The following is a 15,356-nucleotide window of genomic DNA, read 5'->3' on the forward strand; positions in this document are numbered from 1 at the left end:
AAATCATTTATTCCACTCCACATGTTTGTGCTAGCTTTGTACTCCTTGTCCAGGCTCATGCCAAATGCTGGAGAACAGATGCCACCCGATATGGCTCCTGGCCTAATGGTTTTTTTGGTTGTTTAGGGGTTTTTTCCAGACAAACCTGAACTGGCAGAGAAAGTTTATACATCAGATTATTACTGGGTACCTCTTAATCACCATTTGATAATGTATACTGGAGTTACACTACAATTAGAGTTACTGTATCATCAAATAACAGCCTAAGAAAGTGATATTTCTGCAGTTGTAGCTGGGCTCCAGCATTCCCAATAGGTAGGGTAACAGGAAAACCTGACAGGCTGCTGTGAATACTAAAACATGCCAATCATTAAAACATACCAATCATTAGTTTGATACCAAATATGTTAAAGGGAGCAGCTAATGCTCTGGGGTAGCTGTGATGAATGCTTATTTGTTCAGACATAAACAGACTGCTACATTTATCCATGGAAAACAGAACTCTGGCTACAGAAACAATAAAAGCCCTGCAACAGAAATATTGCCATTAGAGCTTTTATTTTTTCCTCTTTTGCAAGAAATCCAGACAAGTATTTTGCTAGCACATGTGCACATAGACATTTTATCAATTGTTGCTTAAGAGTATTTCTTGGTTTTAATGGCCAGGATGGTTAAAATAAAAAGTGCAAAGGGTGCAGTTTCAGTCCAGCCACTCAGACCAAAATCCTGGATGTGTGAGGTTTTAGCAGGATTTCATTCAGATACCAAAGCCACCACAGGTTACAGAACTGGAGATTTAAACCACAAAACACCACTCCTTGTGGCTGCTGTTCTGCTAAAGCTTTCTCCAAATGCCCTTCCCCAAGACATGGTGGGTCCATCCCCAATGGCTGAGGAAATTCTTAAGTTTACATCCAAAGAAGAGTTCTGCATAGCCCTTTAGAAATGCTTTATAAAGGAAAACTCATAAAATTAACTAGAGGTTCCTTTACATCAAGCATGCAGTCTATGACTCGTGTTGTACATCATTCTGCGTAAGAATTTATTAGATACCAATTTCAATCAAAATGAATATTCTGTCACACTGTAAAAAGAAAAAAAGGTTGACTTTTCTTCAAGTGTACCAGTTGCTCTAAAGACTCCTATTTGCTCTTTCACATCTCCACTTGAGTGATGCCAGCCAATATTATATTGGGCACAGTGCAACTGAGCCCTTAGTGAAGTTTTCCTACTACCTGATGATCTGCAGTTAGGAATTCTAACATTCTGAATGAAAAGAAAAACATTGTTTCAAGTTAAATCCTCAAGTGTTTTCTGTAATATCTCAAAATAGTGCTATCATTTTCTGCATTCTTAGCTGTGCCTCTAAATTGCTATTAGCTAAATGCCCTTTTGTTTAAGACTTAATAATATGTCAGATGTGCACTTGCACAAAAATTATCTGTAATTCTATCTTATGAATCTTCTTACTGATTTCTCATATCATCAGGCTTTGCTAGTTTTCCTTCTAGTAATTTAAACCAAGAGATACTTCTTGTGTTCGTGTTCATTATTTAACTTTATTGGTTTAACCTCAGGAATATAGCTTAATTTCTGAACACTAAAAAAAAATAACTTTTCCTTTCTCATCTGAATTGCCTTCCTTAGCTCAGGCGATAAATATTTGTATTCTGTACTTCAGCTTTAGTGACCTAATTTATGGCAACAGTCTCTGCCTTTCCATGCCAATTTGAGAGTATGAAGAATACAAGATGACAAAGCCAGTCTGAAATCTTCTGAAGAAAAAGAATTACAACCCTGAAAGGGAAGAGAAAGAAAAAATAAACACCAAACAAAACCCACAACAAAACACAAAACCACCCAGAACCTTGGCCAAAAGTAAGTTACTGTCTACTTATCTGAAAAATGCAGCCCAGTCCTGAGTACAGTTACAAAATATGCTGCAGATGAAGCCCATTTGTTGATTTTGCCTAGAGCAAAGTAGTATTTAATTACTGAACTCCAAATCTCCTCCCCAAAGTCCCATGCTGTGTGACCCAGGAGGCTGGAATTCCGGATGTGACAGCACAGACACAGGCGACAGCACATCCAGTGTTGTGTTTCCACAGCTATGGCTACACAGCTGCAAACTTCTGTGCTTTCTGGAGTTGAAAATACTTCTTCCTGGACAGCTATAGGGCATCTGGCAGTGATTCTTGGCAGCCACATTTTGTAAATCCCTAGGCTGACCAAAGATACAGGGATATTTCTGGTATTGACACTTTATTCAACATTTTACGTTCTTAAACCTTTTTTTCTCTCTGTTCTTACAATGCAACACCAAAAGAAATTATGTTTGGGGAAGGTTCTCCTTATTTCCTGTATCAGAATAATAAAGACATATTGTTTATCAGTATTTTAAAGACTTTTCAACTCTCTGGGTGACAATGAAAGTAGATGCAGATGGACTAAAGGATCTCCAGAGGTCCCTTCCAATGCCAATCATTCTGTAACATCTCTTTAAAGGCACAACTCTCCTGCATGACAATTACAACCTTGCTGAAATGGAGCTAGTCCTGATATGTCCTCCTGCAGATGCAAATATGTTCCTTTATAACTTAAAAGCCAAACTCAGCTGCTCAGAACATGCAGTAAAACCTCCAGCACTAAGTCCTGCCTCACTTTTGATTACTTCATGAAAGCCATCCCTCCCTGACTCCCAACAAGATCCTAAGCCCAAACATCTTGTTTAGTGAAAGATTTTTAATCACAGAGCTCACGCTCCTTGATGGAGACAAACTGGGATTAAGTGAAAAAGTCCAGACATAGTCATTCAAATATTAAACCACCACCCTCTTTCAATACTTGAATCAGAACACACAAGGAAATATAGCTAAACATTATGAAATGCTCCAGGATCAATTGTCTAATCCAGACCAAAAGCATTTTTAGAAAAGAAGAACCTGTAGCCTGATGGGATGACCTTCAGGGTTAGACTGTCCTACCCACACACAAGTTGGACAGATGATTATGGCAGCAAAACTGCAAATATGGCATCTTTAAAACTGATTAGAAAGTGATTGGTCCTGACTGATGACCAGAATTAGCAGAATCATCTGAGGGAGCACTGGTGTAGGTTTGGCCAGTGTGGATTACTTCAAGATGACCTGCAAGGTCCAAATTCTAGGCTCTGTCTGCTAAATATATCTCTGTAATGGAGAAGGAAGCACCAGCCAAATGCTTGGCACTCCTCCAGGGAGAGACTTCTGTCCATCTGTCCCTCAGAAAGGGAAAATCACCTTATTAGAGGGGCATCTCAGGAACAGTGGTAACATCAAACAAGCTCTGCAGCTTCCATTCTTAGCCCATTAGAAGGCTGTCCCTTCACACAGTTACAGTCCTTCAGGAATACCTAATTCCAATAAAGACAGACTTCTGCAATCAAACTTTTAGACCCTGTCTCAAGAAGGCTTTGTGAAATTGTTCAATGGCTTTACTAAGTGCTAAAATAGCTGCCTGCTAATGCTGCCTGGATCTAGACACAGAACAGCTGCTGGAATCAAGTCCAAGAAAGGTGAAAACTGGAAAAAGCCTTTTCTGCCACGTTGTTTAAATTCCTCTATATGCCTTTTTGGCATGCACCTGGTTTTAAGCATGCAACTATACGGCTGCTGATCTCCTGTGCCGCATTAAAACCTTTGCAAGAAATTAATTATGGATGAATGTGGGAGCACACCCATTAAACCTCGCTTGGATCAAACTGTGTAAAAAAATTCTGAGAAAATAACAGATTGAGAAGAGCCCTTGAGTCAGTCAAAAATCAAGGGCTTCTGCTGAGACTAAGGAAGGGAGGGGCAAGTCCAAAAGTGATTTTCTATTTGTGAACACCACCACCGAAAATAAACACAGCTCCTGTGGTTCAATCTTTTTGATCAAGAATCTGTAGAAATTAACAACTAAACGGGGTTAAAAATCTCCATACCGTGCTAAGTTTCTGCTCTCACTTGATTTATTCCCATTTTCACTGCTAGAAAATCCACTAAATAACATGGTCTGTAAGTCTGATCAGGACCATTCCATTTTTTCCAATATGTTCTTCCTGATGTTCCCACAATAGATCATTCAGGGCTCTAAGGGACTGTGTCAATTGAATTGAATGATGTGGTCGCCTGCTGGTACATAAATGCAAAAGCAAAGCTGAGGGGGTTTATTTTCAAAACAGGAGACATTGATCCTGTGACAATGTTCCATTACCCTGACTTTATTTCTATTAGAGACAGTGATTACATCTACATCAATTGCTTGAGCTGATGGATACTGGTGCACTAACAGTGACACAGTTTTTCACTAGGCTGCTGCTGGATGCTGATGGCTTACAAAACAAGACTCATTCTCCTGCTAATGCCACTTATTTCTCCATGGAAAACTACTGCAGTTTGGGCAGACTTTTGTAATTAGTCAGTTCTCAGCTGTCTGTGGTTTTTTGGGGGAGTTTTGTGTGCTCTGTAAATCTTACTGTGAAATGGTGATTAGTGATTGTATAGCCTGGCATGGATTCTATTTGTTATGATTAAAATATTTACATTGCTACCTGCTGGTAATAAAACAGCAGATGTAGCTCCCAGAAGCAGCTGTGGGAAGGTATTTCTGCACTCCTCCAACAGCAGCCCTATCTTGACTGGGTTTTTTCCATATGGCTGCATGGGCTCCTCTTCCCTTTTCATGCAGTGTCACCCTTCTGCAGCTTCTGCCCACTGCCCTTGCTATCTTTCCCAAGCTGGTGATCCATCTTCCAGCTTTCATCTCTCGATCTGACATCCGATCTCAAGCCTGTGGCCACACATCTGCCCTGGTTTTCACCTCCTCACCAAGCACTGCCTACACATACTCTGCCCTCCTAATCCCATCTCTCCAGAGCATTCATCTGTGCCTCCTTCAATCACTCCTTTTCCACGTCCTTCTTTCATTACTTTTCCATTACGACACAAGTTGCGAACATTTTGCACAAGTAAATTCTGCTGGTTGAAAGAAAAAAAATCAATTCATCATCAACAACAGTGTTTTCTAGTCCAAATAAACCTTGTTCCCTTTATTTGTCCTTGTTTGTTTAGCCTGGTGCCCTGAGTCATGTCCTGAACAGCCTGCAGGAGAAAGGCCTTTGTCTGACGCACTTCAGTGTATTTACCAGCATGGGTTCCCTCACTCCTGATAAGGAAGTTTTTTAATGTTGCCATAACAACAAGAATTCGAGGTGATTCAGAGTGACACCTGCACAGAGTAACCAAGCACAGCTCTGAGCTCCCAGCACCTGAACAGGTGCAGAACCTGGGAGCAGAGCAGGCCTGAGGAGCCAACCAGCACCTCCTCTCTGCCCCAAGCTGCTGCCACAGCTCAGCACAACTTGGGCACCTCCTTGCTCAAGTCCAGTTCAGACTGCACGTCTAGAATTTTTGCACAACCAGCAGCAAAATAAAAAGACTCCAAATTGTGCTCTGTGGTGTGACTGGGGACTTGCAAGGCTGAGCCTGCAGGGATCCAAGCAGCCCTCGCCCGGCAGTTCTGAGCAGTGAATTCTGCTGGAAACACTCACTGGTGGCCAATTCTGCCTGATGGTGCTGGAATAAGCTTTTTTCCCCCAAAACATTGTATTTTTATGTTTTATTAAGGTTGATATAATTTCTTGGGTAACTACATTAAATTTCTGCAGGTCTTTGGGGACTGGTTCCTCTTCCCTAGTGAACAACCAAATTAAAACTGAAAGCCAAACATGCATCAGTCTGGGCACAGACAGCTCCATGAACATGACCTTGCCTAACAGAGGACCCACTCTCTCATTCACCCTGCCCCTTAGGTCTGAGCTGGAACACTCCTCTCAGCTTTTTAAGCACCTACAAAGTTATTTGGAGAGGTATTATTTTCAGTGTAAGAAGTTGACAGAGCTACTCCATAAATAATACAGACCACATAAATAGACAGGAGAAGCATTTCCTGGAGCAGAAGGATGCTCTGTGTGTGTGTGAGCATCTTTCCTGACCCCTACATTATTTCAGAAAACATCGGGGATTATCAGGCACAGTACAGCTTCAGCAGTGTTGAGGATATAAACATGTGAAAAAGAGAGAGGCAGTAACGAGGTGCTCAGTGCACAGAACAGGTCTTGAAGAGGCTTTGATCCATTCTAAACACAAATAAACCCAGCTTATTTCCCCATAGTTAAGCCTAGGCTTTTATGCGTTTCCCATGAGAAAAGAAGTTTTGGAATTATGTACTCTGGCAGAATCTAATTTGGGAATAAATAATTTTTCTGAAATTCCTTTGTGATGCATAAAAGCTGCCAATTCTTTTCCTGAGGCAGATGTCTTGTTGAACAGTAACAGCTCTGAGTCCCGGGTTTCTGAAAAATTAAGGATGAAACACAAAACCCCTGTGAGGGAATACTATAATGGGGTGAAAACGGAAAGAATCCAACCTAACAACCCCACAGGACACAGAGAAGATCCCTTAGTTACAATTTATTGAAATTTCAAGTCAAGAAAATATGAACTGTTAACAAGGAAAGATAATTTCCAGCTTTAGTGGACATTAATCACAGAATCAGCTGAAGAGCAACTACATCAGAACCTGCTACTTACTGAAGAGGAGACCAGATTTCTTAATCTATTTTTAAATTTGGGATGAAGAAAAAGAAGAGGGTGCCCTTTGGACAGGGAAAACAATTAATTAGTTATACTAACAATGCTGGAGTTTGTTGTGGATTTCTTTAATAAAAAAATCTTAAATATCACTGATATCTTAGGACAAGGTCAGTATTACTCATGAGTTGTGGATTAATGGCATACAGGTAGATTGGTACTTGTGAACATTAATAGCAGAAATACACTGCACTTGAAAGAAGCTTTTCTCCATTTACCCAGATATTAAACATGCTAAAAATCTAAAAATTGGGTATCGAAAATATAGGCTAACATTAATCATATTTAGTATTCAAACTTTTCCACAGCCATGAAACATATCCTAAAGCCTGGAATAAATTAAATGTAAAATGACAAGTTCTTCTAGCCTCAATATGTTCACCTCAGGAGATTTAAAGACGTGTAACTCACAACTGAATGCAGCATTATGCATGAATGGAGTTCTAAAGAAAGCTTAAGAAAGTTTACTCTCAGATTAAAAACTCAACTCTTTGCTTTGCCCAAGCAGTTTCACATCCACCTCTGTTCACTAAAGCAGCCTGAAATGAGCCTGTGGGAATCTTGCAGGTAAACAACCATTACGAGTGCAGGATCTTGAAAAAAGTGGAAACCCCCCGCCACTTTTTGCCAAACCAAAAGTCCCAGATAACGTGTTTCTGCAACTGGTCACATGAATGCAAAACCAGAATATGTGTGAACCTCCAAGAGCCATGTCTACTCCCACACTCCTGCACTATCCCTGCCCTGCTGGTTGCTAATCTGCAAAAAAAGCCTCCTTTCCTCATACCACTACACCAATGCCACCTACAACACCATCCTATTCTTAAATAAAACCAAAAACAACACCAGCATGAAAAAGTGCAAACCACAGCTCTGAGCCTTTAAGAAGCCATCTTAGAAGTACAGCATATTTTTGTTCAGGAATAATCAATGAGGACAAATGACAGAAATCAGTAAACAACATCAGGTGCAAAAGGGCAGTACAAAACTATCTTCACCTAGGGTTTTGTTTAATCATGAAAGACCAATTAGCAGAAAAAAATATTAAATCAGATCTTGCTCATTTTAAACGAGCTAATTAGGAAGGATTTAACACTTACAAATTTATTTCAGAAAAAGGGCCTATGAAGTGGATCAGAAACCAACTGTATTCACTTTGGCACCTCAAATTTTAATTTCAGGTGAACTTTGAAGTTAGGCAGCTAAATTTTCCAGAAGCACCTAGATCACTTAGATGCCATATAGGAATTATTTCTAATGAAGAACAGGATGTGAAGTTCTTGCCTTTTGTGTCTACTTCCTACCAAGACCCATCTCTCAAAAGCGATGAAAGAAATTAAGAAACAAATAATGTCTTACAAACATGATTTGTGGTATTCAAAGAGGCAGAGCTCTTCTTACTTGTTAAACTTAAATAAAATATTAAGGAAGGAATACCCACGATCTCAGCCCTGCTACAGACACTGGGCATGGCCACTGAGGAACAGGAGTGACTGCAGCTGCAGGCAGCCCTGATTCACTGTCCTAGGCAGTGACACAGCATCATCACTGTCCTCATCTTATTTTCCATCTGCAACCGAAAATATCAGCAATGTGCGACCAATGTAAAAATTCCCATTTCTTTTTTCACTGCTCTGTATGTCAGTCTGCAATACTGGCGTGATCTATCATGAAGTAATAGAGGAATAAAAGCAACAGCAACCCCAGCAACATCTCAGAGCTGCCAAGGCAGGAGGGAAGGAAGAGTGTGTTCCTGAGACCGCCTGGAAAAGGTGGCCAGAGGTGGGGTGGGGACCACAGGGGTCGGTCACTAGGGCAGAGCGCTGCTTCACTTTTACAAAATCAAAGACTGGGCATTATTCTTGGGCCACCATTGGGTCATCATGGTCCTTTCAGGGCTCAGGAGGCAGTGAGGTGACAACCAAGGGACGAGAGGGGCAGTGCAGTGACCCCGGTCCAGGCTCACTGTGGGACTGGACACTCAACTCACAACACGAGACCCTGGTGGGCACACAGGCAGCCCTGACAAAAACATCTCAGCCCCAGGAACCCTGCAACAAGGGACAGATTGTTTTCCAAGCCTGCAAGTATCTCTTCCCTTAATTTATACAATTTTCAGTTTCTGCTACAGGAACCACCCTCAATGCAGACATTCCATCTCTGCATCCCTACATCCTACTGTGTACCATACCTCAAATCTAACTGTGGAGGTGTTCATGAGCAAAACCTGGACTGTGCAGGTATTAGTGCTGTGTATTTTGGCAGAGACATCTCCATCTATATTAGCTATACCCAAAGTTCAATAAGAAGTTGTATTGATTTTTCCCTTCAAGCATATATATATTTGATGAAAAACTCACTCGTGCCTCCAAAAGCTGCCTAGACATTAAGATGATCCCCCTTCTGCCTTCAACATCTGCTTTTTTTTTTTCCTCAAAATGAAGCTGTACCAGGGGTCTTTTGACAGAATATTAAGAAGAGCATGTATGCTGAAGTGATGTGCCTATAATACATGGAAGAAGCACACAACACTGTCAGTGCCATCAGCCTCCTTGACCAGATTTTCCATACCCTGCAATATACCTTTTTTTTTTTTTACTGGGAACTGTTCCAATATCTGAATCATCAAGACAAGTCTTTTCTTTCACAGAAAGCCCTGAAAAACAAAAACAAGCTTCTTTCCTTGCCTGTAGAAATTGGAATATTTTGCCTAACTCAAATTATCCCACACTAAGGACAACTTTGAATAAATGCCAAGTTCTGATACTTCATCAGTGCTTAAGTCTAAAGGCATATTTATACTACTGTAAAGGAAAAATTCCCAGAGATGGGATGATTGTGCCTGCCATAACACAGCCCCAGACAGCTCCTACACATTGCAAAGTCACCTGCATCTCTAGAAGTAATTGAATTGTTGATCTTAGAAGATTAAAGCAGCACACCAAATGCTCCTCTTGCTAATTTGGCACTCTACAGAAGGTCTAACTGGTAAAAGGAGCCTGAACACACCTGTAGAAGAATATATAATGACATTCAAAAATACATTTAAAAATAGTTTAAAAGAACACTATTTTGTTTTTCTGTATGGCACACAGCATATAAAAAAGCAGTTTTTGTTTTGTGAAGGAATCATCTTCCCAAGCTGTATGCAAAAACTTGCCTGAGTGCCTAACCCACACATAAAAACCTTAAAATTTAAAGCTGTTGGCTTTGTACAGTAGAAGCAGGAGAGTCTACTGAATAAACTCTTATCAAATGGGCTGAGAGTCACAAGGGATCCAATTAAGATAAAAAGTTCAAACCCAGGACATTTCCTCTTCTTTCTGACTGTTCAGGCCAACGTCAGACATCTGTTCTCACTAATTTTTTAATTAATCCCCTTTGAAGCAAACTATTCAAAACCTGACAATACCTCATCTGTCTGATAAGGACCCCCCTCCAGCAGAAGGTGCTATTCTGAATTAAAATGCTCCTCCACTGATGCAGTTGGAAACACAACCACAGCTTTGTGTAGAAAAACCAGTTTTGCTGAGTCAAGCTAAAGCATTAGCAGAGATGGAAATACACCCTGTCTTGTAACTGCAGGCCACTATTACACAGGCAGCTGCACTGAAATGGTCTGCAGCTTGTCCCACAAGTGACCTCTGCTCTGCTTTCTGCAGAATTAACCAATCACAGTAACTACTTCTGCTAGTTCAGTGTCAAACAAATTAGGTAGGATGGCTTTTCACAAAAAGAAACTCACCATCCTTGGGTACCTTTACTTTGCCTCAAACAGATTCTATGCACATAAAATTCTGCTCGCCCACTTCCAGTAATGGGAGCATTATTTGAAAATAAAGAGATGATAGAGATGAAGTCCATGACTTCTCCAGATGACATTATGCTTTAATAAGTACTGCACAAATTGCTCACAACATTTTGAAAAATTTTCAGTATTTCTCAGACTCCAAAGAGCTCCCACCATCTTTCATTTCTTACAATATTTATAAAGCTATGATGTTTTTGCTTTGCAGAATTGCCATTTAACATTCTTGAGTGATGCTACTCAAACCTTCCCAAAGCCATTCTTCTCCTGTAAATCTGAAAGCCCATTTTCTGCCACTCCAAGACTTAGAAACTCTAAAATAATCCTACATGCATGAGTGGTGTATGCTCGAGGCATTATGGACTTGGAAGACTGGAAATCACACAGTGCGAGTAGTGCCATGCCCAATTATTTTAGATAAACCAAACTAATGCCATGGCAGAAGGGAAAATGGCTTCAGTCTTTATCACAACTTTCAACACCTTTTGCTTCCTTCATTTATCAGTCCAGAAACTTCTCAAGCAAGGACACCCCTCTCTCTCCTCAATATCTCCAACACCTTTTCTATTTCTTAGCTTGACCAGAAAACCCCCCTGAGAAGTTCTTGTGGACCCCACCTTGTTTTTAGAAGGTACACATGGATACAGATTAATCCAGAAGAATATTTAAACATATTCCAGCCTCACTGACTTCAAGTGCTTAAGTGATGTGCTGGAGCAGAGCCAGTACCACACTACCCTGCAAGGCCACAAGGAACACCAGCAATATCCTTCTCTACCTTTGTGGGGGTTTACTTGCAAGGTAAGGTTTGTTAAAACAAATTCCGTCTGTCTTTGAGTGCACTCTAATGACCAAAGACAGCACACATAGAGAGTTTTAAGGGATTGAAAAATTTTAAGGGACTGAAAATTTAAAAAAAGAGGGGGGAGCAGGGGAAAGAAAAGACATCTGCTACACCCACAAGACATTTGTTAAATTATGGTATATATTAAAAATTCTACAGATACGAATGTGGTCTCAGTTATCTCCTGCTGAAAGAACAAATACTCCATTGTGCTCTTGCACAATACTTGAGCATGGCTGCTGATGGCCTGGTGCACAAGGCATTTTCCCTTTCTAAGAATAAGTATAGGTAATCTCATCTCCCCTGTAACTCTAGCCATGGAGAAGAGATAAGAAATATATTTAAGGGAAGTTTCCAAAATCAAAAAAAATTATACAGAAAATAACTGCAAAATCATGACTGCACATCACATTTAAGAAGACACTAATAACAGCACACAGTCTGAATATTCACTCTCTGAACCACACACTTATTTTCCTTTGGGAAGACAAGAATTTAGCACTTGAAAAACACATACTATAATCAAAATACAGTCATTTTACACCCTTTTTAAAGAACTGATACACACCAAGGCAATAGTGACTCCACACTTCAAGAAGACAATACAGTTTTTACAATGTGTTTTGACAAAAGGTCTATTTATTATTATTTCCGTACTGTGAATTGATGTGTTAAATCATAACTCTCAACAAAATGAATATGGATTTACACATGAGACACTAACAGCTCCAAAAGGAGCTGTTAAAGACCACTGAATAAAAGAACACAATGTAAGGATTCAGTGAACTGCAGAAACTTGATACCTAACAAATACTATAAATGCATGTAATACTAAATTGTACCAAACTACAGTCCACTTTTATGACAAAAAAATAGATAAATCATTGAGTGTCCTTACCAGAACTACTCTCTGAAACCCCACAAAATTGTGATGTGGCAGCAGTACAGCCCTTGGTATTACACCACCTGTAACACAAACCATATTATGATAGTTTCTATCAATATTTATTTTAAAGGATGAAAAAAGGATAAAAGCTATTTTTCTACCAGTCTTTTTACTGAAAGAATTAAAACAACATTCAGTTTCCTACTGATAACAATATATGCTTAGTTAAGAAAATAAACAAACAAAAATTAGAGACCTTAAGTATTTACATAGAATTTATTTAAAAAACAAATTACGGTCACAGTTTCAACTCTGTCCTCTTCTCACTCTTTTAGTTGAAAGCAAAACACCACCACAGAACAGCACATTAGCTTCAAAGCAATTTCTGTTCTTTTTGTCTGTCCACATTGACAAAGGGGAACTTTATGAGACTCCAGAAAAAGTTTACAAAGGGGTAAGTATTGATGCAATAGATATTGCAGTGCTAACCAATACAAATAAAATGATTCAATAGGAAGATAAAAACCAGGAAACACAAGGCCATGATCAAACCATTCAGTGTTTTCAGAAGTGACCATTCAGGAGCTGAATTTTACACAAACAAATTATAAAGAGCCAGTTATATGAACAATCCTTAAAATAGTCTCATGAAGTTAATTTCTACAGGTGACTTCAAACTTTAAACATTGTGCACCTGTGCTCAGAATAATTTCTGATCCTGTATTCGTGTATCATGGTGATTCCTACCACCAATATTCATTACAGATTAAATCATTAGAAAGTGATCTTATGTAAACTAAGGGATTAAGGAGAAGATTTGAAAGCAGAAGCAAAGGAACACTGTCTGGGCACCACAAGAAAAGAATCCACATGTCAAAAAAATGCTGTTTGAAGCAGGATGCACTCAATAGTGAAACAGCTAGTTCTGCCCTCTGGAAGAGGATCTGGAAAGGAACAAACAAGCTTCTAAGTACTAAATTCCAGCTACAAAGGCTCACAAAATACATTACAAATAACACTAAAACTTCCAAAGCACCCCCTTAATACTAGGATTAAAACCAAGGAAGGCAACACATGCCTTAAACAGGACTTAGCATTTCAGACTTTCCATCATCCTAAAAGAAACCAGTGACCTCTAAGAAACTCTCTGCTATTTAGTCTGTTGCTAAGCTCAGTAAGACTTGAATTTTTTTTTCCTCTTTTGATTGGGGAGCCACGGGGTATTTTGGTCAGTAATCATTTTCCATGTGTTAATTCCCAAGAGAATAAAGTAAACTTCTCCTCTTTCCGTCCTGAAAAGTCTCCAATAGCCAAATGGACAAAAATCTCCAAAAGCATGATAGCACCACCCTGGACTGGAAAAGTGCCCTGGTCCTCCTTTAACACTGACAGCAGTTCACAAGAACCAAGTGAAAAGGTCCTGCCCCTGCATTAATGCAATTTTAATTCCCTGCTAGGCTGTTATGTAGTGCTTTGATCATTTCTACAAACCTAACTGTATATGCCAACTGCATTGCTAAAATTTGATTTGGAAAAAACAATCAGAAGCAAAGTTTAAAAAGCTCATAAAATTTTAACTCCAAGTGCAAAAGGTCATTAAAAGGGGATGTTGATCCTGCTGGTTGAACAAACAAGAGAGAGCAGTAAGTTTCAACTTTTATGCTTTGAACCTTGTACACTTTATGTTTACATTAAGGATTTTCCATTCATCTGGAACAAACTCTGCTCAAGTAAATAACTGGAATTACCCCCAAAATGAGGCCAAACAAGAGAAAAAACCCAGAGGCCCTACAGGAGAGCAGAGAACCACCACACCCTCAAGAGGAGCTGCTTTAAGAGGAATTCCTTTCCTCTCCACAGCTCCCCACAGAGCACACAGAAAACACAAAACACACTGAACACAGAAATCCACCATTGCATGAACCTCCCTACAAGAGCAGAAACCTGCTCAGCTCCCTCAGCCATGGCATGGAGAGGGCTGAGGGAACAGCAACAATTAAATACATGGCCTAACTTAACAGGGCTTTTAGCAATGACTAAGCAACAAAAGAGATTTTTCAGAGGGATCCTGATAGTCAGCTACTTCTGCAGGCACTTGCAGCTCATAACACCACCATCAGAGATCCCTCTAAATTATTTTTTTATATGTTTCAAATCAATAAATAAGAATAAAAATGTCAGCATGGGCTGCAGAGACATTACTTAAAGACTATATATATTTTTTTAATTTATGTTAGTGATGTGAATAGAATTTGTGGCAAAAACCCCTTCACGTGCAGTGAAAGATGTAGGATAAAAACTTCACATTTAATTATATTTCTACCAGGTGATATGACGAAATGAAGCCCATCTCAGGGTGCTCACCTGTAATCACAGGGCATAATTTCCCTTACTATATATATCTATTCTTCAGCTGTGGACTGCTTCATAGTTAGTTACTATTAGTGATATGATGAAATGAAGCCCATCTCAGGGTGCTTACCTATAATCACAGGGCATAGCTTCCCCTACTATAATATATCTATTCTTCAGCTGTGGACTGCTTCATAGTTACTTAGTATTTTCTTTCTTACAAGATGCCTATCTATGTGTATATCAGAAACCTGAAGAAAATCAAACTGTAAACCTACAGTCTCATTAAAAAAAAAAAGAAAAATTGAACAAGAGAGGTAGGAGTAAAGAAATTTTCCAGCCTCAGGGAGAGGACTAGAACAGAAAACACTGCAAAAATGTGCAGGGCTTGAGAACCCAACATTTTACGTGATGCTAACAGGCAAGCTTAACAACTGTGTCTGTTACTAAAATGCTCACACTCCATAAGAATTTGTGCATCGTGAGCATGAAATCTTCCCCTCTGCAGCTTAAAATATCTATGCACTTAAAAACCATCTGCAAAAATAGACATAACTTCCCCACTGCAAAATTAATTAGAGAGCAGGAATTTCATCTCACTACCACCAATACATGTGATGATGCCACATGTAAACACATCACACTTGCTTTGGCACTGGAGAGCAACAGGAATGGTAAACTTAATAAGATTCTGTGAAAATGTCACTTTCTTGAAGAAGCTGATTAGTATCAGTGAAGGTGGAGGATGGGCACCGAGAAGGCCGTGCTGGATTAACCTGCCACTAGAGCGTGCTC

General features: G+C 39.6%; 1 protein-coding gene across 3 annotated transcripts in view; it reads right to left on the bottom strand.

Moving 5' to 3' along the window:
• Positions 1-15,356, bottom strand: part of TBL1XR1 (TBL1X receptor 1) — a 108,874-nt gene that overhangs the window by 26,360 nt on the left and 67,158 nt on the right. For 2 of the 3 annotated variants that reach the window (XM_039713499.1, XM_039713500.1), the window contains exon 3: positions 12,222-12,289. The exons of the other annotated variant lie outside the window; for it this stretch is intronic. The gene's annotated coding sequence lies outside the window, so the exon portion shown is untranslated. The remainder of the gene's footprint in view (positions 1-12,221; positions 12,290-15,356) is intronic. 3 annotated transcript variants of the gene reach the window in all.

Source organism: Passer montanus, unplaced genomic scaffold (genome assembly GCF_014805655.1).
Source record: "Passer montanus isolate IOZ18808 unplaced genomic scaffold, ASM1480565v1 scaffold29, whole genome shotgun sequence".
Taxonomy (NCBI): Eukaryota; Metazoa; Chordata; class Aves; order Passeriformes; family Passeridae; genus Passer; species Passer montanus.